General features: G+C 42.1%; 1 long non-coding RNA gene across 1 annotated transcript in view; it reads left to right on the forward strand.

Annotated features, from left to right (window-relative positions):
- The window catches only part of LOC310959459, a 53,344-nt gene that overhangs the window by 25,538 nt on the left and 5,721 nt on the right, over window positions 1-22,085 (forward strand). Inside the window, exon 2 of the long non-coding RNA XR_014593568.1 lies at window positions 9,936-9,997. This is a non-coding gene — a long non-coding RNA (uncharacterized lncRNA). The remainder of the gene's footprint in view (window positions 1-9,935; window positions 9,998-22,085) is intronic.

Genomic DNA, 22,085 nt, shown 5'->3' on the forward strand with positions numbered 1-22,085 from the left:
TGATCCTCAACCAACCAGCTCCGTCTGAAATGCAGGCTCTTAAATCAGGTGACAGAGAGGTCAAGTTCAGGTTGAGCTGTAATCTAACACAGTGGGTCAAGGGCCTCTGCCATCTGATTGCTTTTGACCTGATGACTTAAAAATTATGATCTGTCTTGCATCTAAACCAAGTTAGGACCGGGCAATAATTCTCTATCGTCTTTCAATGGAATCTTAGATGCGGTCATACATTGTGATATACAATTATGTAATCTAAATTGATAATAACAAGCACATACTAACAATTTCTCAGAAAATCCAATGTGAAATTTTTGTGGGAATAGGATTTGAACATAGCAGTTTTGTTTTTTCAGACTTTGTGTGCATGCATGTTAACAAAGTCAGTGTATAGCTGGTATTTTTCCACCTATAATTTCACTAGACACTTAATTTTCTTACTACAAAATACTTAAGTTAATGAGAATGAATGGAAATGCCAATTGTTAAAGTCTCTAAACTACCAGAAAACTACCATAATTATTGTGCATCCATATAACTTTTGGCTTCATACCCTGTTCCCTCTTGTAATTGTGAACCCAAACAAAAAATGAGAATATGTTATGTTTCATTAATAAATACTTCATTTATGGTTTAGGCCAATGAGAAAAAGTTGTCCCACGGTGTTTTGGAAGATAATGTTTAAGATGAATGATCAGATTTGTGGACTTAATTAATTTGCTTAAAGCTAAACCTCTAAAATTATTTTCTGTAGAACCGGTTTTCAGATCAGCACATGTTCTTAGACATCGAAGGGGCACAAGCTCAACTCTGATGTTTAAATTTATTTCTCATTTTATGACAAGCACATACCTGGAGCTCATTAAATGGGATCTTTGACACACTACCCATGCCTGTCATTTACAGTAATGTACAATGATAATAGTGTTGCTCGACAAAGATGCTCATTGTTGTGGCTTGTAAAGAGGCCTTGCATCTTGGGGAAATGGAACTGGCTGCGGCTAGCTGCCTCACACAATAAAGCTCTCAGGAGAATCTTTTCAGAGCTGGGGCGTTCCATAATGGTCTCACCACTTTGGCCGCATCCGTATCCGCATCTGCACGTCTCTGTTCTGTAATACCGCAACATTTGAAATCACACACAGGGGAGAGACAACAGGCGAGCTATTGTTTAATCTTACATAGGATGGACTCACAGATACTCATGTCTGAATATCTGATCTTAAAGTATGAGCTGTGGTTTTGTGTAACATAGTTATGTTGCTCCCGCTTCATGTCAAGACTCTTTAACATGCTAGCTACCAGTCAGCCTCTCAAAAATAAGACGTATGAAAGGAATGACACAGAAGACAAATGGCTTTTAAAGAATACTCAGTCATTCCGCACATGGCAACTTGCCACATACCACCATGCTCAGGAGCAAAGTAATAAGAATTTCATGACAGATGAACAGTAGGCAACCACTTGTTCTGTTTGGTAGCTTTTGTCCACAAAGATCAGACGCGGTGACGCTTGTGAGGTGCGCCTGCATAAATCCTTGTGAGATTATTTTTCTGTTACATTTTATGTTCTGAATTGAACTCTGAAGGGACTCTGTTCAAAGAAGTGAAGAGGATATTTCCTGCTGTCTCAGGGCTTAGTGCATGTTCAAAGCCTTCCAACTGTTGACAGCAGCTGGTCTTTTTAAGAGCTCTGACTTTCTCCTCCTGTATAAAAGAAGCTACAATTCAGTTATAGTCAATCTCCAATGGTACAACACTACACACCCCCTCCTACACTGTAGTAGAATGCTTTATGATTTAGACAGTATTTAGATGTATGGAAAGGTATCAAAGCTTCCTTCTTCCATCGCGGACTCTTGTTGTTTCTCTCCAGTTCATTTCTTTTCCAGTCCCACAGACGGCAGTGCCCAGAGGCAGTACTGTCGGTGCTTATATTTGTGATTTTGTTGGCAGAGGAACAATGGCTTAGTTTAGGCAGTGCATTCCTGATTATTGACACACTTTGGTATGGAGAAGGATTAGTGAGCGCCTTGGCTTTCTGATTCTTCTGCCTTGGCTCATGAGCAACACCTGGGTGTATCCATGACAACGTGCATCACAATGAACAGTGATTTCGCCACCAACCGGTTCGACAGAGAGTCCAAGGCGATGCTTGTGCAAGGAGGGTCACTTAAGAGAGGAGAATTGGGAAATGTTAGCTCGACACAGAGCACATAGAGAGTCCTTGCAAAGATGCCCAGCTACCTTAAGAATTTAATTCTACCTGCCCTTAAATTAAAATCATAAAATGTGTTTATGCACAGGTTTCTACCCTGTATGTTCAGTTGAAATAGTTTTATAGGGTGGAGATGATGGTTTATAGTTCCTGCAAGAGGAGCTGGTCCCATTCTGACAGCCTTGATTACCTGTGTCCAGCTGGCCCCGATGTGGTCTGTGGTGAGATGGCCTGATAGCTGAGACTGAGGCAGCATTGTTAGCCGACCAGCAGTTAGCAGAGAGTCTAATGACCTGCTCCTCAATCTTATCAACAGGCGCCCACAGGACCCATAGTAGACATCCTGGTTAAGACTTCCACTGACATCATGGTCTCTAGGTTGTACCACAGGTAAATAAAGTGTTGGATTTAGGGCAGGGAAATATATCGCTATTATATCAGTATTGTGATATGAGTTGCATTACAGTAAATTGATGTCATTTTCTGAACTTATCAGACTGTTCTATCAGCCCTGGTTGGATGTCAAAAGTCATTTTGGAATTAGAATCAACATAGGCTCATCTCATTAATAGAATGATAGACACAGGTTTCAATGTTGTTATTGTGTGTGTGTGTTTGTGTGTGTGTGTTTAAATGAAACATCAATTGTTGTTTTAAATGTAATGTCTAGTGTATATTCAGTTTTATTAATTTTTCTAGCAATATTTTGACAAGTAACATCTGAGTATAACTGACTACTGCAATCTGTCCAGTGTGGTAATATTCTGGAAGAATAAAATATCATATAATCCTCATGAACATAGACTCTGATAAGTAAGTAATTGTGTTGTGTTATTTTCTTATCTTTTACACACAATGTAGGACAGCATATACTTTCTTGCAGGACTCAGCACTGGTTAGTTACTTGTAGTGGAGTTGAAAATTTGTTCATACTGTATCCTTTCCTGCGTGGAAGACAAACCTTGAGAATAAGCAGATACTCTAGATGTGACTGCCTGAAAACAGTGTGTCCATATAATGTCACTGTCCACCGTCCTAGGGGTGACTGTAGTTAACAGCAGAAATGTTATCTCGAACTTCTCAAACTTTGTTACCTAGCATAAGTGAGGCATTTAGGGCATTTGTCTACCCTGTAATCAGAAGTGATATTGCTTGGCAGGAAAGACAGCTGACCATCACATCAAGTGGGGAAAACCCAGTCAATCATTTTGGGTCACTAGGTGTTTCCAACCAACTCACTGTTGGCTCACCTACTGTGTAGTAATGATTTTTAATAATGTTTTTACAGATTAGATGGCTCCTTCTCTATTTCCTACCCCCCTACTTCTGCCCCCTTGCTCGGACCACACACAACTTTGATCTCAGCCAGACACCTGTAAAGTTTTGTGACTCTATCTTGTACGGTTATCGGGACTGAGGCTAAAGTCAGAGGTGGCCCAGGCTCCTTGCTCAGACCACAACTGTTTTTGAGCTTGACCTTAATTTTGATCTGTGATACGCACCTTTAACATTTCTAGACTGTACCTTGCAAGGTTGTGAAAATGTGACAGAGGGACATAAAAATACTTGGCCACACACACATACCGAACACATCCGTGTTATTTCCCGCTACAGAAGGTGTCTCCAGGACCACATTTTGGCAAAGAAAGGCAAACATGGAATGTTCTTCCTGATAGCTTAGTTTTCAAAGAGACATCATGTAACTGAAGGCAGAGTGGAACCAGACCTAGCCTGTTCAGGAGCCCTCTCTCTCACAACAAGTTGTGTTGTTTGGCACTGTCCCTTTTGTTGACACTGTGAGGTTCTCATGCCTATTAGGTTGCTGGCAACGAGCTGGCACCATGATGACATGGCCTGTACAATGCCATTGACTGTCACAGTGTCCCTGTCACATTATAACCTGCTGCTGCTGAAATTGTCCTAGACCGCTCGAGTAGAAAGGTACACAGCTTTTGTCTTTTTACATTATAGTGTTACAGTATCAGTTGGTGACATATCAGTACTTTCTGGTTATTGTATCACTGTGACATCACTAACATACCTGACACATTGTCTTGTGAAATTTCATGTGAAAACACCTATTTATATTATGAGTTTTTTTCTCAATCATCCATCGTGGGTGTGTATTCGGTATGTTAGCCTTGTCATGTTGATGAGGAAGTCCTTTTTTTTACCCCTGATGGCTCATCCCTTTGTGAGCACTTGGGCGCTGGCCCTTTTTGGAAAAAAAAATTCCCCCTGCCAATAATGAAGAGTGTTACAAGCTTCAACTGTGATCTTATGGTGTCAGGCAGCGTGGGAAGTTTGGTGAACTTCCTGACCCCACGCACCACCACAGCACATTGACCCTCATCACGTGACAAAGGAATGTTCTGCATCTTTTGTTTTAACACCCATGGCACTCATGGAGTTGAGAGCAATTTTGCATACTATAGAATGATCACTAGCTTGGCATTTTGCCTCCCCACTCTCCTTCGGTGTTATTCCCAAACAGGATTTGCAGGCTGCGCTCTCCTGCATCTTTTAAATCACTTCAAGCGCTACTGAAGCCTTTTTTTACCCAAAGCGGGCACCAATCTAATGGCATCATTTGGGCCTGCACATATCGAGAGAATCAGCCCCCTTTTTTTTTCTATGCTTAAGGTTTTGTGAACAGCGGAAAACAAAAGGCCGGCCCAATGAAGCGCATCTTTGCAGGCGGGCTGAATAGAGGGGCCCCTTTCATGGCTGTTTATGAGCACCCCTCTTCAAAAACACACATACAAATCACATCCAGTTCTCCCAATGGCTCCTCTGATACAAGGATGATGGCGAGGAGGGGAGGGGAGAGAGGCTGGAATCTTGCGGTGCCTCTCTCCCTTTTCATATGTTCCATTTGATGGATTTCCACCCAGTGTCACCCCAACTTTACTATCGGATCCATCAGTTTGTTTCAATGGGCTGAATCACATATTACATAAGAGTAAGGTGGGCATCTCTGCTGAAAACATCATTAAAATGTTTCATATAACAGATGCTGGACAGAAGGCAGAAGAAAGGCGGCGTTATTAAACTGTCCGTTGCCTTTGGTGTTAAGAAATGTGAGATACAATTTATGGGGAAGAGCATCCATCATGACATCATGCATCATTGTGATTGTCATGACAGAGTACATCAAAAATATAAATTAAGGCTGCAATAAGTATTTTCATGATTTTATGTTGTGAGCTTCTCAAATGTGCTACTATTCCTACCTTACATATAATACATGTAAAAGTGTTTGGGGTTTTGGACTGTTGGTCTGGCAAAGCATGATATTTGAAGACGTCACCTTGGACTCTAGGAAATTGGGGTGGGCATTTTCACAGTTTTCTGATGGACCAAACATTTAATAATTTAATCTGTTTGCTTCTGTCTTGTCTGTAGGCCTATTGACCTGATCAGTGGTTTTGTCCTGTGATTACTCTGTGCTGTCAGTGTACCTATACTGATTAATTAAAGTCTTAACTATGTTGTTTTCATGGTGTCATATTGTTTTGCTGACAAAACATCATACAGTGCTGTCAAGATGCGATTCACAATGTTACAAGGTCATTATGGAAGTGTTTTGCACAAACACGTAATTAAGTCCAACTGTAACACTGTAGTTTTATTGGCCAAAATATAATTTTATAAGGATACTTTGCAAGTTAGCCTCTTCTAAAATTAGAGTAGCTTTTCCTCCCTGAATTCTGTCCAACAATATATATACAATGAAATATATGAAACAAAATATTGACGATATTTCTCATGCTTAAAAAAACTCACTGTCACTGTGTTAATGTGCGCATGTTCATATTCAGAGAAGAGAGGAAGAGAGAGCATAATGCTCATGCAAACTTGTGAAAGCATGCCTCTTTCCTTGGGGCAGATATGAAGGTCAGAGAGCTGACAACTTTTAAACAAACTGCAAATCATCCCACTATGAAGTAGATCTTCTTGTAACTACCTTTTCCGCTCTGTGTCATTTCTCGTTCGGCAGGTAAGGTTTCATGGACAGGAGGAATGCAGGCTGAGGGATTTGTTTTGCGATGGCAGTCCATTCTTTGGGTGTTCTTAAGCAAACACATGGTGCTATGTCCTGTTTTTACGGGTTTCACACGTCACTGTTCAAACTCTCAAACAGGCTGGTCCCCAAGAGTACATGGAAGAGAGCAAACAGTGCTCTAATACTTCACCACTCTGACCTTCTGCTAACTTGGTACACACACAGACAAACATACACACACCTTTTACTAATGCAGTCAAACCGTGCTGTGCCGAAGGATCTGTGAAGTGTTCCATCTCAGGTTTTTGTGGTTTACCTGTTCAGCTGAATAAAATATATCAACAAACACACACTTAATGTTGACGTAAACCAAATCCAACTTTTGTTTTCCGGTAAAACAGTTTCAACCACACAAACCATCTTATCTTACTGACACGGTTCAGCTCAGTTTTGACCTCAGTTTACAGCTTCAAGACTTTTTCAAAATATTCAAAAATACGAATCTCTCTCTAACTGTACGTAACAAATGACTTTCTATTATCTACATATCAGGAAATAGCTTTGTTTTTAATGCAATACACCACAGGTCTCATTAACATGCTTGGTGGGCGCTATATGTCATGTTTAAGGAGCACACGAGTGCCACATTTCAGGCTCCGTGTGCCGTCCTAATTGAGTGCTACTTTAATGTGTTTGGGTCAAATGCATGGGAAAAAAAACCGGTGGGAATGCTGTAAGAAAGTTTAAAAGCTCATAAAATGATGGATTTCCAAGTGCTCCCTAAATTCCAACAAAATTTATTCAAAGAGTACAATGTCTATTTTTATTAATGGCATGGAAAAAAAAAGGGGGAAAGTGTAGTGCTCCCTGGTTGGTGCACACAACTGTTGGTCTCGAGCGGTTTAGTTTATGTAAGCATGTGTGAAGTAGTTAGACGTGTATGCGTCTGGACTTGTGTGTCACTGCAGTTTGACTCTACAGTGCTACCACGCTCCCTGCCCGGTTACCCTTTTTATACAAACAGAAACAACACCTACTACTTCTATAGGTCCATCTGCGATCCTCTCTTTACTGCTCTTTTAATTTCTGCTTGTTTTAAATTAGATATACGAGGAATTCCTTTGTGGTTGTGTAACATGATTTGAGGCAAACGGAGAGAAGGCGAATGAGACAGAGGGTGTGTGTGTGTGTGTGTGTGTGTGTGTGTGTGTGGGGGGGGGGGGGGGGTCGTGCTGGGTCTCATGTCCTGCTGTGCGCTCATATTTCTCAGCCCGCTTCACAGTTGTGGGTAGCTGGCTTATCGTTGTCCTCCTCAGCTCTTTCTGTCATGCGTGGCCTACGTTAATCTCTCTTGTGTATTGTAAACCGCCCCTAATAACCCCGCACACGATGAAAGCAAACATCTTAATAACGGCCTGCCTCATTATCAACTCACACTGGGAAAATGAGCGGTTCGACCTCACCTCTGTAATCATACATGTGTTGCTCAGATATAAGCCAGAGAAGAAGATAACCTGCTCATTTGGTATCTCTTACAGAAGAAAAAAAAAGAAGTGTGTGTGCCGTGAGCTTGTCTGATTTTCTAATTTCAGCAATTTACAGTTCATTTTCACAGAAGTCACTGTTACTAATAAATCTGCCATACGAGTATAATTTTCTGCTGATCGTGAAGAGACAGGCAGCAACAATGAGAGTGAGGTCAGGTAGTGAATGTGGGGTGTTGCTCTAGAGGGTGCTGTTTACTGAGGAAATGTGCTTTCCCTTACCTTCATCTCCGCTGCTCTCACTTAATCTTATTCTTTTCACTCTCTATTGCTGTGCAGCTCTTTGATTTATTGCTATTGGCAGATATCTTCTTCAAAATTGACGTGTCGGATCAGATTCGGCTCTCAAGGGAAACTGAGACAAAAACGAAATATAATAAATAAAAGAAAGATTTTACAATCTCTGAAAGAGTGTGTGGTATTGTGCTGCAAGGCTTCTTTTTGACATGACATTGGACCATTGTAATACTTCTGTGTGTGTGCGTCCTCCTCACTTACACGCACACACACGCACACACACACACACACACACACACACACACACACACACACACACACACACATACACACACACACACACACACACCCGCCAGATGTTTACACAAGTTTCACACAGCCAACATAGGTAGATGATGAGCTGTCAGTCAGACCTCCAGTGGTAGGACGGAGGTGGGGAAGAATGTGTCCATGGCGTTACACCTGTGCTGTCTGTGGTTTTCCTGCGGCGGTATTGCGGGGTGTAATCCCTGACATCGCCTGTGTTTATGCTTGTGTTTTAGTTACAGGCCTGATACTCGCATGCTTCAGAGCTTAGATGGGGCTTCTGCTTCACTTACTCCACAGCCTGGCCCAGGGGCATCCTTCCCAGCCTGCCACACACAGGCTCATCCCCGGCATGTATGGATACAGTCTACAAACACAGTAGCTTTCTACATGTGTCATACATCCTTCCTTGACTCACTTTTCAGTCAAGTCAAGTATGCATTCATATAAACATAAGCAACCAATATCAAACTAAAGACTGTGTTCGGTTTAAGGTTGTTATATGAAATGTACCTCATGCTCTAACTCTTTTCTAAATTTAGAACATGCAAAACCATTTTTTTGTTGATCTGGACTTTGCCATAATGAAATCATTGACTAGGAATATTAAATTGCGGTTGTTTCCTTATGCACTCAGAGTACTTAAGGAGGTCTCTTTTTGTTATTTTATATGGTTTGTATTTCGTCATGAGTGACGCGGGCTGCACCACTGAGATCATAAATAGGGAAGAGAAAGTTCCAGTGCCAGCGACTGAACTCACTTTTTATTTTAGTAAATAAGCTAAATTTAGAGCTCAGCCACAGCCAGCAGTTCATCCCAAACTCCCCGAATGACACACCTTTCGGGAAGTTACTCTCAACATCTGCTATTTTTATCATAACCTTACTTTTTCCCCTTGTTTTTGTTCCTTTTTTTCCTCTCTTTTCTCTGACAGACGCACTTTAAACTACGTCCAGTCCTGTTTTTCATTTATGGGCGGATTATTATAAAGCGAATCCTAATTCCCTCATTGCTTTAGCAGTGTTTATGAAAACAGTGTGCTCTGACGTGAGTAGCAGTAGAGAGCCAGTAACAGGTCCTCTCTGCTAACACACCCTCCTTACACGACTGCCCAGTGAAAGGTCTGTTGTAATGGTGGCATTTCAACCTTCAGAGTAAGATGGCCTATGGGATAATAGGATTTGGTTTGCCATTCTGGGGAGCAAACCAAGCCGTGACAGTGCATAAAATTGCATGACGGCTTCTGCTGACTGAGACAAAACTTTACACTACATAAAGTCTAGCCTGTCATAAGTGCAGTATTGAAGACTTGTGGTTCTTCCTCTGTATGATTTGACATTGATGAGATCCACCCGTCGCCCCTCTGTTATTTCTGTCCCTGACCCATTATTATCAAGCGGTGCTCTGCTCCACTGTAAGTGGTCGATGTTTTGGGTCCTGTGGGTTGAGGCTTTGAACCATTTTCCATTTGTACCTCATATTACATGCCTTAACACTGTTTTACCTAAATGAACCCAGCTGGACAAATGGAGAGTGAAGAGTTAAGCAGATACAGCAATGGAATACTATAGCTGTAGTTCGTGTGTGAAGTGACGTTTGTCCTCTTTTTTATTTATTTTTTTCACAGTGAAGGAATCCAAATTCTTGGAATGAGATGTCAACCTTTAATTGCTTCCCAGGGATCTTCTGGTGAGTATATTAGGTTTCTAAAGACTGCACATAGTCTTAGTGTGCTTGTGGTGTTTAAGTGTTAAAGGAATAGTTCTGAGTTTTTTAAAGGTTGTATGACGTACTTATCCATAGTCAGTGTATTACCTACATTAGATGGCAGTACGCATGCACCCAGTTTGGAGAAGCTGACTCCTGATGAAATCAGTAACTTTGCCTTGCAGAACATAGGAGTTGCTGGTCTGCCGCTACCTCAACTGGTTAGTTAGTTAGTTAGTTAGTGTTATTATGTAATTGCAGGGTTAAGGACAAAGTAACAAAAAAAGTCCTGTAGTGTTTTATTTTGCAGCTCTCATGGCTTAACCAGCTGTGCTGAATATTTCACTATCTGAAACAAAGCGGACATGCGCCAGAGACGTTTAGTGTTACTGTCGTGTAGGCTTTTAAGACCTACTTTAACTGTTGGTGCCAAATGTTAACTATTTAGCTTAACATGAAGAATTTAGACATTATATACTGGGTGATATTTGTTGTGGTTTACTTGAGAAATTGTTCTCATCCTTAAAATTATATTTTAACACAAACCATATAATTGCACTGCCGCCATCAATACTGTTGACTGTGCTGTAGCCTGCGGTACTCAATGTCCTAAGCCCCCCCCTCCCACATCCTATCAGCCCCCTCCCTCCCCACTGTTCCCCCTATCCCTTACTCCCTCATTCAGCTGGTTCACCCTCTACCAACCAGTGTGTTTCTGTCAGCATGTCACCCCAGGGTGATGCCCCTCTCTCAGCCCCTTGGGGCCCTTTTGACTCCGCAGCACTCTGTGTTTGCCCAATCATTTGGGAGCCGGATACGGGGATGAATTGTTAACTACAGCAGGTCAGCCTGTGCCCCATAACCCCCCTCTGCTGTTGACTCATCTCCATGGCAATGGGGCAGGAATTTGTTTTCTCTCATGTGTTCGCTGCCAACCAGCTCTCCGCTACCCTCTGCCTCAATGCCCGCCCTTTTTTCTTCATCCTCGCCGCCTCTGAGCGTCCAATCCAAAGGCAGCTGGAGGGACACATGGTCAGGAAGTGTTCAGGGTGCATCCCATTGTGTGATGCGGGTCTGTCACTGGAGCTTTGCTTTGCTCTGCTGGGAAAGAAGGCCTTAGGGGAAAATGTGTGTGATTTGTTTGGTAGAAAGTGAGTCCAGTCATTGATGATTTCCTGACACACAAGCATGTAGACATTTCAAAACCCATACAGAAATGACACACACAACACACACACACACACACACACACACACACACACACACACACACACACACACACACACACACACACACACACACACACACACACACACACACACATTTTGAGGAGACTACATATGTTGTTTATAATGTGTAACTTATTATATAATACATTATGTTTAAGCCACTTAAATCCTCCTCCTGCAGCTATTGTGATGGCCTTAATTCAATTTCAGTTTATTTTTGCAGTGCTATGATTAAGAGAAACCCTAAACAGGGTCATATACATTTTAGCTGTTTACCAGTCTATTCCCAGGCTTCACATAGCACAGTAAAACACAGAGACAAAGATCTCTTGCATTCCTCTGGTATGATGATCTTATGAATATACTTTATTCCCATCATTGACTCAACATATCGACAAGCTCAAGTGTGTGTGTGTGTGTGCGTGTGTGTGTGTGTGTGTGTGCGTGTGCGTGTGCGCGTGCGCGTGCGTGTGCAAGTTCACAAGTTATTAGCTTAGGGCAGGTGAGTGTTTGCCTACCCGTCTCTCTTTATGAGGTGAGTGTTTGCCCAAGGAATGCTCCACGTCCGATTTGTCATTGACTCTTATTGTTCATCTCATCCAACTGGTGCCTTGAGGTTCAGTTGTGCTGTGCCCTGGCAAGTGAGAAATGTGTGCTTTTTTTTTCTTCTCTTTCCTCTCTTGCTCAGGTTATTTGCACATGTTCTTGGATGAAAATGTAAGTTGGTGGAAAAGTATTAAGAATGGTAAATGCATTCGGAATGAAAATCAAGAGAAGTCCAGACCTGCATCAAGCAGAAGTGGAAAGTGAGTTATTAAACATCACGATCAAGTTGAATGTCACCCGTTTCAGAGAATTTACAAAAGTTTTTGATGAAAGCCAGAGTTCTAAGCCTGGCTTCTGCTCCACATCTGTAACTACATGGAACGTTCTTGTTTTGGACCTGAGTCAGTTGAGATAGAAAATTACGCAAGTCGTCACTCTTCAGTTATGCACCATGCAAACTGAAGTGAGAAAAAAAAGAAAAGGTATGACGTGATTGAGAGGAATTACTTGTTACCAGGCACATCCTGTAGATACATATGAACCCTGATGAGCAAAGTTGGCTCCTTCGCTTTGTGGTAATGAGGAAACATCAGCAAACTAATCCACTAATACTCTGCACTTAAGTGGCTAATAGACTTTTTACGCTTGTTTATTTCCAGAAATTTTTAATATTTAACATTTTAAATAAAATGTGAAGTGCTTATGTCGATACATAAGTAGATTTGCGTGCGTGTGTTTGTGCGGCTGTCGTCCTGTGCCACCATCTGGGTGGTCCTCACGGCTGGTTTGATGGTAATCCCCCTGTCCCATAAATCAGTGTCCGGGCTCGGGCCGGGAGCTGATGCTGTGTGACCACTGGAGCGAGGGGCTTGAGGCACTAAGCCTGGACCCCAGCCGCTGCCCTGGCCTGGCCTGGCCACACGTCAGCTCTCCACACCACCTTTAAAATAACTCGTCATGCATGGCTGACTTCGGGAAATGGCCTCAGCTCCAAGTGCGCCACCAACAATATAAGCTGCAGAAGAAAAGAAGGGCACATGCATGAACTGTAGCATCAGAAGATAAAGTTTCAGGACTTGAAACCTGAACAGTTTGGTCTCCAAATGTCCACCTTTTCAAAAACAATTTCATTATGGATATTTTTATTTTTTAATTCTCAAATGTTGAAAATTGAGACTTATAATATAGAATTTGGTTGTTCTGAGTGGTGGCTAACAACCTGCCGTGACTTCTGATAGCCTTCTGGAGAGCTGCTCTCAGTTAAAATGTTTCTGTCTGACTGAAAGTGCTAAGATTAAAGCCATATCTTAGTCTTTGTAGGGCCTATACCTCTCTCTGAGAATGAGGAGGGAGGATGAAGGCCTGTTCGAGCTGTCTGGCTTGCATACAGCTCTCCGCTGAGCTTTTATCTAGGGAGATTGGTTGCAGCTCTGTCCAGACCCAGCTCCCGGCGAGTGCACAGTCGTGAGACCTGTGGCATTAATAAAGATAATGCTGTTTGGAATAATAACAGTCAATTCCACCCAATAGAGGAGAGAGACAACAGAGTGTAGTGGAATACAAAAGAAGCCAAGATGAAAGGCTGAAAGGTAGGCCTGTGCACCTCTCTGGCTCTCTTGAGGGAACTGATGGAACCGTTATAAACATACTTGCACACAGACAGTACTGAGAGGGACCCTATGCCGATTTTGACCCTCGGGTGCCATGACGCAGACATGCAATTTGTTCTTTTGTCTGCCAAGATCACAGAGGGAGAGCAGTGACTTGTCTTTCTTTTTATTCATAGTATTTTTTTTCTCTCCCTCCCCTCCTCTACATTCTCTCTGGTACCCATCGCCTTCAGCGAGTGCAATTTAGTTTGATGAGCAGGTGGTCTTTTTTGAATCTCACAGTGCTTTTGGCTCCCACCTCTGGCGTGTGGGGCTTTCAGTTGGAGTCAGTCATGTAGGCCAGGATTAGAAGGGTGGAGGAGGAGGGCCCAGTCAGAGTCTTGGTATTGGCGACCTCAGCGCCCTGCAGTCAGAACCATGCAGAGTGCAGGTTGAAAGAGTTATTTTGTTGCTAAAGCTCTTCAGCCGCACCCCAGATGGCTTTTGTGTGTGCCAGGGACATGTTTGGGGACAGGGTTAAAGCAACAGAGTCTTTCAGGCTTGGCGAGTCTCTGGGCTCAGCAGGTAGAGCACTGTGGGCCAGACAGACTGAGAAGGCAAAACGTTATGGTCTCGGCACTTTTCCACCTTCAATCTGAACAGTGGACCGAAACAAAATAGGTGGATTACAGCAGAGGGAAGAATTTTCTTCTCAGCACACACACAAGCACACACAAGAGTGAGATTAAGGCCTCATAACATCCACCCAAGTTAAGACTTATTGGAGCATCTCATCTGATGTCACATAAGACAAAAGAGCTGCTACAAGTGAGGGAGGGAAACATGCTGTGTCTGCATTTCCAGTGGAAACCCTTTCTCCTCTTGCACCCTGGTACGCATGAAAAGTGCACCGACCAAATTACAACCTGCTTTCACTGCTTTACCTTTGATCTTAGTTTCGTCACACATTGCTAATTAACCAACCTTGTTACTACTTAAAGGAATTTATTGCCCATTACTTTATCTGTCCAACATTCCTTTGGAATAATAACCATGGTGATGCTGAGACAAGCAATCAATATTCTGTCAATAATGCTAAACAGGTGTGCTGCTCTGCTTTTTTTTCATGTTGAATCCCTATGCATAAAATCTTTTCTGCCCTTAAAAGCATGAGGACTTTTTAGCTTGATTTCAGAAACTGACATATCAAATTTTATTGAGTGAAAAATAAAATAATCTTGTGTTGGTGGTCTGTTTTAGCAGGTCAGTTCGGAGCATTTTAAGGCTGCAACTTTGATTTGATAAGTAATCTGTCTTAATTGTTTAGTCTATAAAATAATCAGAAAATGCTAAACAATGATATATAATTTCTCACAGGCTTCAAAATTAACTGTTGAACTGCTGTTCTGAACCCAAAGATGTTTAATTTAAAATTACAAAAAGCTGCAAATGCCCATATCTAAGAAGCTGACTAATAGTTTAGGCACTGGTTTAAAGATCCATGTTTAAAAAAAGGAGATTTCCATGTCTATTATTATTTTAAAGTATTTTGAGGTGCTATATATATTACACAATGTCTACTGAAGTTAGCTTAGCATGCTAACTAAAATCGGAATGACAGGGTCGTAACCTAGCAACAGCAGCAGTTATTGTTGTTTTTGACTTTTACTGCAAAGTTAAGTAACTTTTAAGAACATTTTCTGTAGAAAAAAATCCATAATAGGAAGTTCACCTGGTCTTTACCTAGTTTGTAAAGTGTCCTGAGATAACTTTTGTTATGATTTGGCACTATAAATAAAATTGAATTGAATTGAATTGAATTGAATTATATAAATACTATGAAACGAGCCACCAAGATGTCCGTGTAGAAGTGATTTCACAACTATACTATATACAGTATAGTCGGTAGAAAGCTCTGCTACAGTGCCGTTAAAGGCATTCCCCAGCTGCAATGACAGTACATTGACACCGAGGGTGCTAAAGAGACAGTTGCTAAAAGAGTCATTAAGAGAGGATGAAGACAGGTATATTCAGACAGATAATATGAGAAAAAGTGCTTTTTGAACATTAAAGCATTTTAACATGTTCTAGAAACCCCAAATACAAGTATAAACCTGAAAAGTAGCATAATATTGGAAATTTAGTAACTAATATATAATACTGCATTTAATCACTTGTATAATGAGTACAGAGGAAATATTTATTTTCAAAGAATGAAATTTCTTCTGAAATGTTTTTTTATTATAAAATATTTATTTACCCAGCCTATTTCCTGTGCATAAACAACAGGTGATCTCTGTACTGAGGTAGTGTCTTCAAACCTGCTTAATTTCTACCTATTTGGAGTTGGCTGCTTAGCCTCAATGTTGACTGGAAATGCGCAGAGTGCATCAAAGTCATCACACAGAATATGGCTAATAAGAAGGCAATTTCATAGTGAATAATGTAGTGGTGGCAATTTTGGTCTGAATATCAAGCTAGAGACTCTGAGGTCGGAGCTGTAAATCAAAGTGGGGGGATTGATTGGTTGAACTCCTCTGTTCGCCACTCTGGGTTTGTCCCCCGAGTGTTTGTCATGGAGGTTTCCTAAGTGGCCGCTTCTACTCTCACTGATAAACAGCAGGGATTGGATCCAGACCCTGCTGGGTTCTAGCTGGGGCCCCGGGGCTTGTTACCACACCAACAGGGAATGTTATTCATTTGTTTATTATTGGTGATATTTGCCCACTCTTAATCCCTGGCTGATTAGCCTTGATGTGTTCCTCATCCCACCTTTTTCCACTGTTGCAGTCCCTGACATTTACAGAAGGAGTTTTGCGTGTCTTGGTAATGTGCACATGGACAATATGCACACATACATGCAATGGCGTGCTTTTTTGTTGATGCATGAATATGTTTTTAAGAGTGTGTGCCATTTCGCATTTGTTGCTGAAGGATGTTTGTAATCAAGGGAGTTTGAGAGATATAACTCCTCTAACTCTGTCCCATGTAACGCTGTGATCAGTGTCAATAGGCTGATTTTTTATTCTATGCCAGGACATTCTGCTCTGTGGCGGTTTGTCACTGGAGGGGTGTTTGGATCTACCAATTCAGAACTCCAGAAAGGGTTTTTTGACATTTCTTTTTTTTTTAAAATGGAAATACACAAAGAGCCCTATAGCAACCAATTAATCAAATATGCTGAATGTCAGCATGTTGTCGTTGGAAATTACTGATGTCATTAAGGAGGAGAAAGTGGTCCGAGTGGCGCTTGCGTGTCTGTCCCGTGTATTGTGAAACTATTGGCCAAGAGTCACCTGGATCAGAGAGGAAACTGGGTTTAGGCTACAGAGCAGACCTTACTTGTTCAGTGTGACCTTTAAAGAGCTGATCCCTAACACTACATAAATCTGCTTCCAGTTTCAAATCACAACCAAGCACATGCACATTAAGATGCCGTACTCTTTCTCCCACAATGACTTTCAGGCTAAGAAAGTCCTGCAATTTCTGCACAAACGCTTAAGTCCTGCACTTGACGTAAACTGGCTGGACGAAAGTGTATGATCAGGATTTGTTGTCTCAAGTTCCAAGTAATTTAGGGCACATCCAGGGAAAGTCAAAATGAGCAATTTGCAAGTTAAGATGCAGCATTTGAACTTTCTCATTTCCAACCCACACACTATCCAATTTTTTTGTGTGTGTTTTTTATCAGGTTAAAACTTGAGTCGCAAGGCAGGGTTTAGGCAGGGAAGTTTTAGAGCAGTCAAGTCCAAGTCAAGCCCCGAGTTATACCTTTTATGAGTTGGGTCCGAGTTTTGAATTGAATCAAGCTCAGTAAGACCGCAAACGGTGTCTGACCCTCCCTTTACATCCTTTGTTTCCCTGCACAGAAAGTGTTTTTACTCACTGCACATGGAAGCTGCCCAGCTGAAGCGGTCGCAGCTGAGCTTCACGGGGAGTTGGTTAATTGGCAGTTTTTGGTAAATGCAGTTATGCTCCACTATGCATATCTTCCTCAATGTCCCTTGCACTATTTGCCTTTTTAAAGTGTCCTTTAATTGGCTGCACAGTCACAGTCTCCTGCTTTAACTCCCCTGTGGTACCTGAATGTGGCCTATTTGACCCTGAGCCCCGGGGATGAAAACCTCATATTTGGCAGCCAAAACTAATTACCATTAACCAGTCTAAATCTGTCTAAATTGTATCTTTATTATGAGTTTTGAGTGATCTCTTTTTCATCGGGCCTCTGCGAAGCAAAATCTGCTCAGTTTCAACACCTTTTCATAATCCTTACCTTGCCTGTGCTTGTGCGAGTGTCTGCCAGCTTCAGTCAGGAAGTTCTTTCAACATGGTAACATGCCTTCCTCCTCAGCCCTAAAGAAAGGCCTCACATTTGGGCTCTAGAGGACCCTTACAAGTCCATCTGATAGATCTGGCCACAGCTTCTCCCTTCACACTAGCCACTTCCAACTGGGCTGCATCAGCAGTACTGAAAGACCTGAGAGTACTGTGATCCCACCATGGGGTGTATGGCTGTGGCTCCGGCTGCACTGCACTTTAATCCCCTTCCCTTTTAACCACAATGGGAAACATGTGCCTACTCTGTGTAGGGTACAGGCCCACCATGGGAGAGGCTGTTTACTTTTGCTCCAAAACTAATATTTCACAGCTCCTGTGACCGCTCCTGGTTACTACCTCTACTGGGTTAAAACACTAACAGAAGATCATTCGGTGACATTTTATGTGTTTCATCACTACATCACTGATACTGCTGAAGAACTGTCTCCTCACTTATCACCTTGTAAAATTTGACACACAAATTAGGTTTTACCACAGTATGTTCACCAAAGGAAGAGGGTTGAGCTGTCTAAATTGTCATGAGAGCTTCTTCATGTAATTTTATTATCCTCTAAAATTTCCATTCCAAAACTGAGAACTGGGCTTATCAAAACTAGTCCCTAAACTAACGTAATCCGCCATGCAGGTTTTTTCCCAATGTGGGGAGTTCATCTCATTGCTTTACATTTTCAACACCCGGAACAAAAGTCTACGGTTGTGGTCCTTGTTCCTAATATGTTCTTTTTTCGGTGGTAAAACAGTTGTTTCTGTGTAGGCATGGTACAACAAAGAGATACTATGGTGTAATACAGCAACTAGTGGACATATGCCAACCCTGAGGACGGGAAATGCACTCCAGATGAAGATACTGGATTATTTTAACTGTGTGTGTGTGTGTGTGTGTGTGTGTGTGTGTGTGTGTGTGTGTGTGTGTGTGTGTGCTGTAGGGCCGACCATATGTCTGTCAAGTTTCATCACAGCATTTTCATATGCGGTTGCTTAGCAGGCCAGCTGTTTTTTGTTTTGTTTTTATCAATGAATTTATGTCTTGTTAAGCTTATATAATTGTCAAACATGTTTACATATAATATCATTACCAGAGGCCGCGTTTAGTCTAACAGTCCATAAAATATTTAGTTTACTACGATTATAATAAAGAACAACTACAAATCCTTATATTTTAGATCTCGTAATTAGCCCGTGCTACTGGTTTTAACTAATTTCAGTAAGGTTTCAAATAAGTCTGCAGAGACTTGAAACCTGATCATATTGTTGTTGCTGTTTTCACATGGTACTGCAGCTATACACATACACAGGATTTACCTAGCAGCTGTCAGTGCTGCACTCATTTTCCATTCTGTCACAAAATCTGACCCACAACATAAAAACATGGATGTACAAAAAAGGATAATACACATCTTGTTATTTTTTGCATTAATCAGGAAGTGCCTACCTGAATACGTGCCGATCTACAGTGTTTAAGGCGGTGCAGATCACTGCTATCCTTTTTGTGGCCCTTTGCCCATTAGGATGACACATGACTGTTGAAAAGAGATGGATGTATGTTGCAACGCATGTTGCACCTGGCTACCCTCTGGGTGTGTTACACCTACATGGTCCCTTGCTCCTTGATCACTTGGAGAATGTGGTTTGCAAGGTGTCTTTTGCTCGTCAGCAAGGTTAGACGATGGCTCTATCCAGTTTAGTTGCATACTTTCTGGGTTGGCTGGGGCCCCTTACTTCTCTGCTGTGGCTGCCTAGGTTATACAGGGGTAGGTGAGCTGTTGCGTCTGGCCAGTGTGGTTGGGTCAATGTTATGTCACGATAGGGCGTTCATTCGTCGGGCTCCACCCACTGTACATATGTTGTACAGTAGAGGGTAGAGCCTGTGTGAGATAGAATGAAGGTTTCAATATTGAAACCCTAGTTCTATTAGCATATGCAGAGCCCTCTACCTCAGTAAGCACGTCCAGATTGGCCCGGCTACGTTTGCTTCAGTGGGTGAATGTGTGCCGTTTACTGAAGGAGATTATTACCCATAGAGGGCTCCACCTGTTAATAGAACTAGGGTTACAATATTGTAACCTTTGTTACCTTTCATCAGTTTAAATGCAGTCCAATCCAAGGCTCTGGTGACCAACTCCCAACCTCTGGCTGGTGGCACTGCGTGACAGAATCAGACCTTGGCCTCCACAGGTGTGGTAGGTGATCTGAGGGATGAGTGAGCTCTTCCTGGGGTAACAATAGCCCCAGCCAGCTTCCCCTGTTGCCCTTCCCCAATCTGCCCTTTCCTGTCGTCTTATCTGAGCATCCAGTGCAATGTAACCCAGGGCGCGTCCCCTCTGCTACTCCATTCCCCTCACTGCCGGTCTACATTACTGGTCTTCTCAGATGTCACTGTAAAGAGGGAGAAAATGAACCCGCTTGAGTTGAACTTGATTCGGGCTGACTGACAGAGTCCTGACACCCCATTGTAGGCACAACTGTCTCAGCTTCCTGCCACCCACAACTTCCAACCCGCTGACCTCCATGGCACCAAGGGCAAAAGGAGTACAGACAATGAGCTACACAGCTGATATATTTGGGGTTTTGTTTAATACGATGAACACAGAGACAGCAGTGATTGATTTTCCAGCCTCGGTAGAGAAAGTAATTCAAGTTTCCTTAAAAAGTTGCGAAGACAAGTGAGATCTGGTTGGGCCAGAGGGACATGCTGATGTAGTTGAAGGGTTTTCTGATTAGCAGAGTGGAGACTTAATGTAGATCCTTTAGGGACAGAGAGTTGTACTTCCTCCAGCTGTCTGGCTTTAATTAAGCCAACCAGTCAACCACCAGCCAGCCAACTTTAACAGTGTGACTTCAAATATGATTACTGACATCTATGGTGTTCAGCATCATAGAAGCCTTAGAGCACTTTTTATCACTCTTACTGTGCTTATTCAACCATCCACATGTTTGTTTATCTGATAACTCAATCACTTAATAGAATAATTACAAAAAATGTAATAAAAGTATAGATCCAGGTAAATTTGACACTAATTCAAGCAGAATAAACTAGTGTGATTTCCCTGCCTTAACACGAGTGCTTGGTAACCTGAATAGAACTTGAATCATTTGAGAATCATCTATCATTTATGTTCCTGCCAAACACACTGTAAACATGTTTCCACATGTTCTCATTCCATAGCAGAACTGCCAAACAGCAGTCGAGCACTGCTGAAAGGAGGCTTATCACAGGCCTCTATGATTTTCCTTGACAATGAAATTGTTTGGTTTGGTTCTTATTCAAGGGAATATGCAACCTTAGTTACACTCATTTTAGTCTGTAGTTCATACTGTACAAGCTGAATATTGGCTGTATCACATTTGTGCCAGTATTTCCGGTCCTGGCTGATATTTGAAGTTTACACACACTCACAAAGGCAGCAAGGTTTGTCGGACAAAATCTGATTAAGGTGTGTGTGTGTGTTTGTGTGTGTGTGTGTGTGTGTGTGTGTGTGTGTGTGTGTGTGTGTGTGTGTGTGTGTGTGTGTGTGTGTGTGTGTGTGTGTGTGTGTGTGTGTGTGTGTGTGTGTGTGTGTGTGTGTGTGTGTGTGTGTGTGTGTGTGTGTGTGTGTGTGTGTGCGTGTGTCTGTTGCTTGGACCTGATCCCTGAGCTTTAAATGTGTGTTTGTACTTGCAGACCTCAGCTTGGAGAAGTAATCTGATTTGCAAAAATTAACGGGTCGTTTCACATGACTGGTTTAAAGGACCACTGGCGCAAGGTTGTGCCAGTGGTCCTTTCAGTCTGTGGTTTCTGACTGGTGTGTGTGTGCATGCGTGCGTGTCTGTGCGTGTGTGCGTGTGTGTGTGTGTGTGTGTGCGTGTGTGTGTGTGTGTGTGTGTGTGTGTGTGTATGCATGCATGTGTGCTTGAATGCTCATCTATGTATACAGCTACAAATATTTATTTTCTTTCACAGAGTGCACTGCAGAAATGTAAGCGTTTGTTAGTGCAGACTCCCAAACAGTAGAAATAAAAAGGTGTTGAAGTTTACTGTGCGGTTGAACGAACCAGAATGCTGCATTCATTCTGTTGTATTTGGTTTAAGATGAGATTTATTTGGGAAAAGGTTGTATGAAAGTAAGGCCACTGATAATTAACAGTCGATTACACATCTGGAAAAAAGTACAGCTCTGCTTAAGACTCAGATGCAGGTTTTGTTTGCAGCTTTCTGTTTACACATCTCTTCTAATCAGAGCTTTATTTTTACTAATGGACCATCAGAAATTATATCAAATAATTGAAATCATCCTATAGCCTTAGCCCTCTTTAGAGGACTGCTGGGATCAAATCCTCTGAAAGCTTTGCCTCGGAATCCTCTCTGTTTTTTAACATTGTTTGTTGATG

This window comes from Echiichthys vipera (assembly GCF_963691815.1).
Source record: "Echiichthys vipera genome assembly, chromosome: 17".
Lineage (NCBI taxonomy): Eukaryota > Metazoa > Chordata > Actinopteri > Perciformes > Trachinidae > Echiichthys > Echiichthys vipera.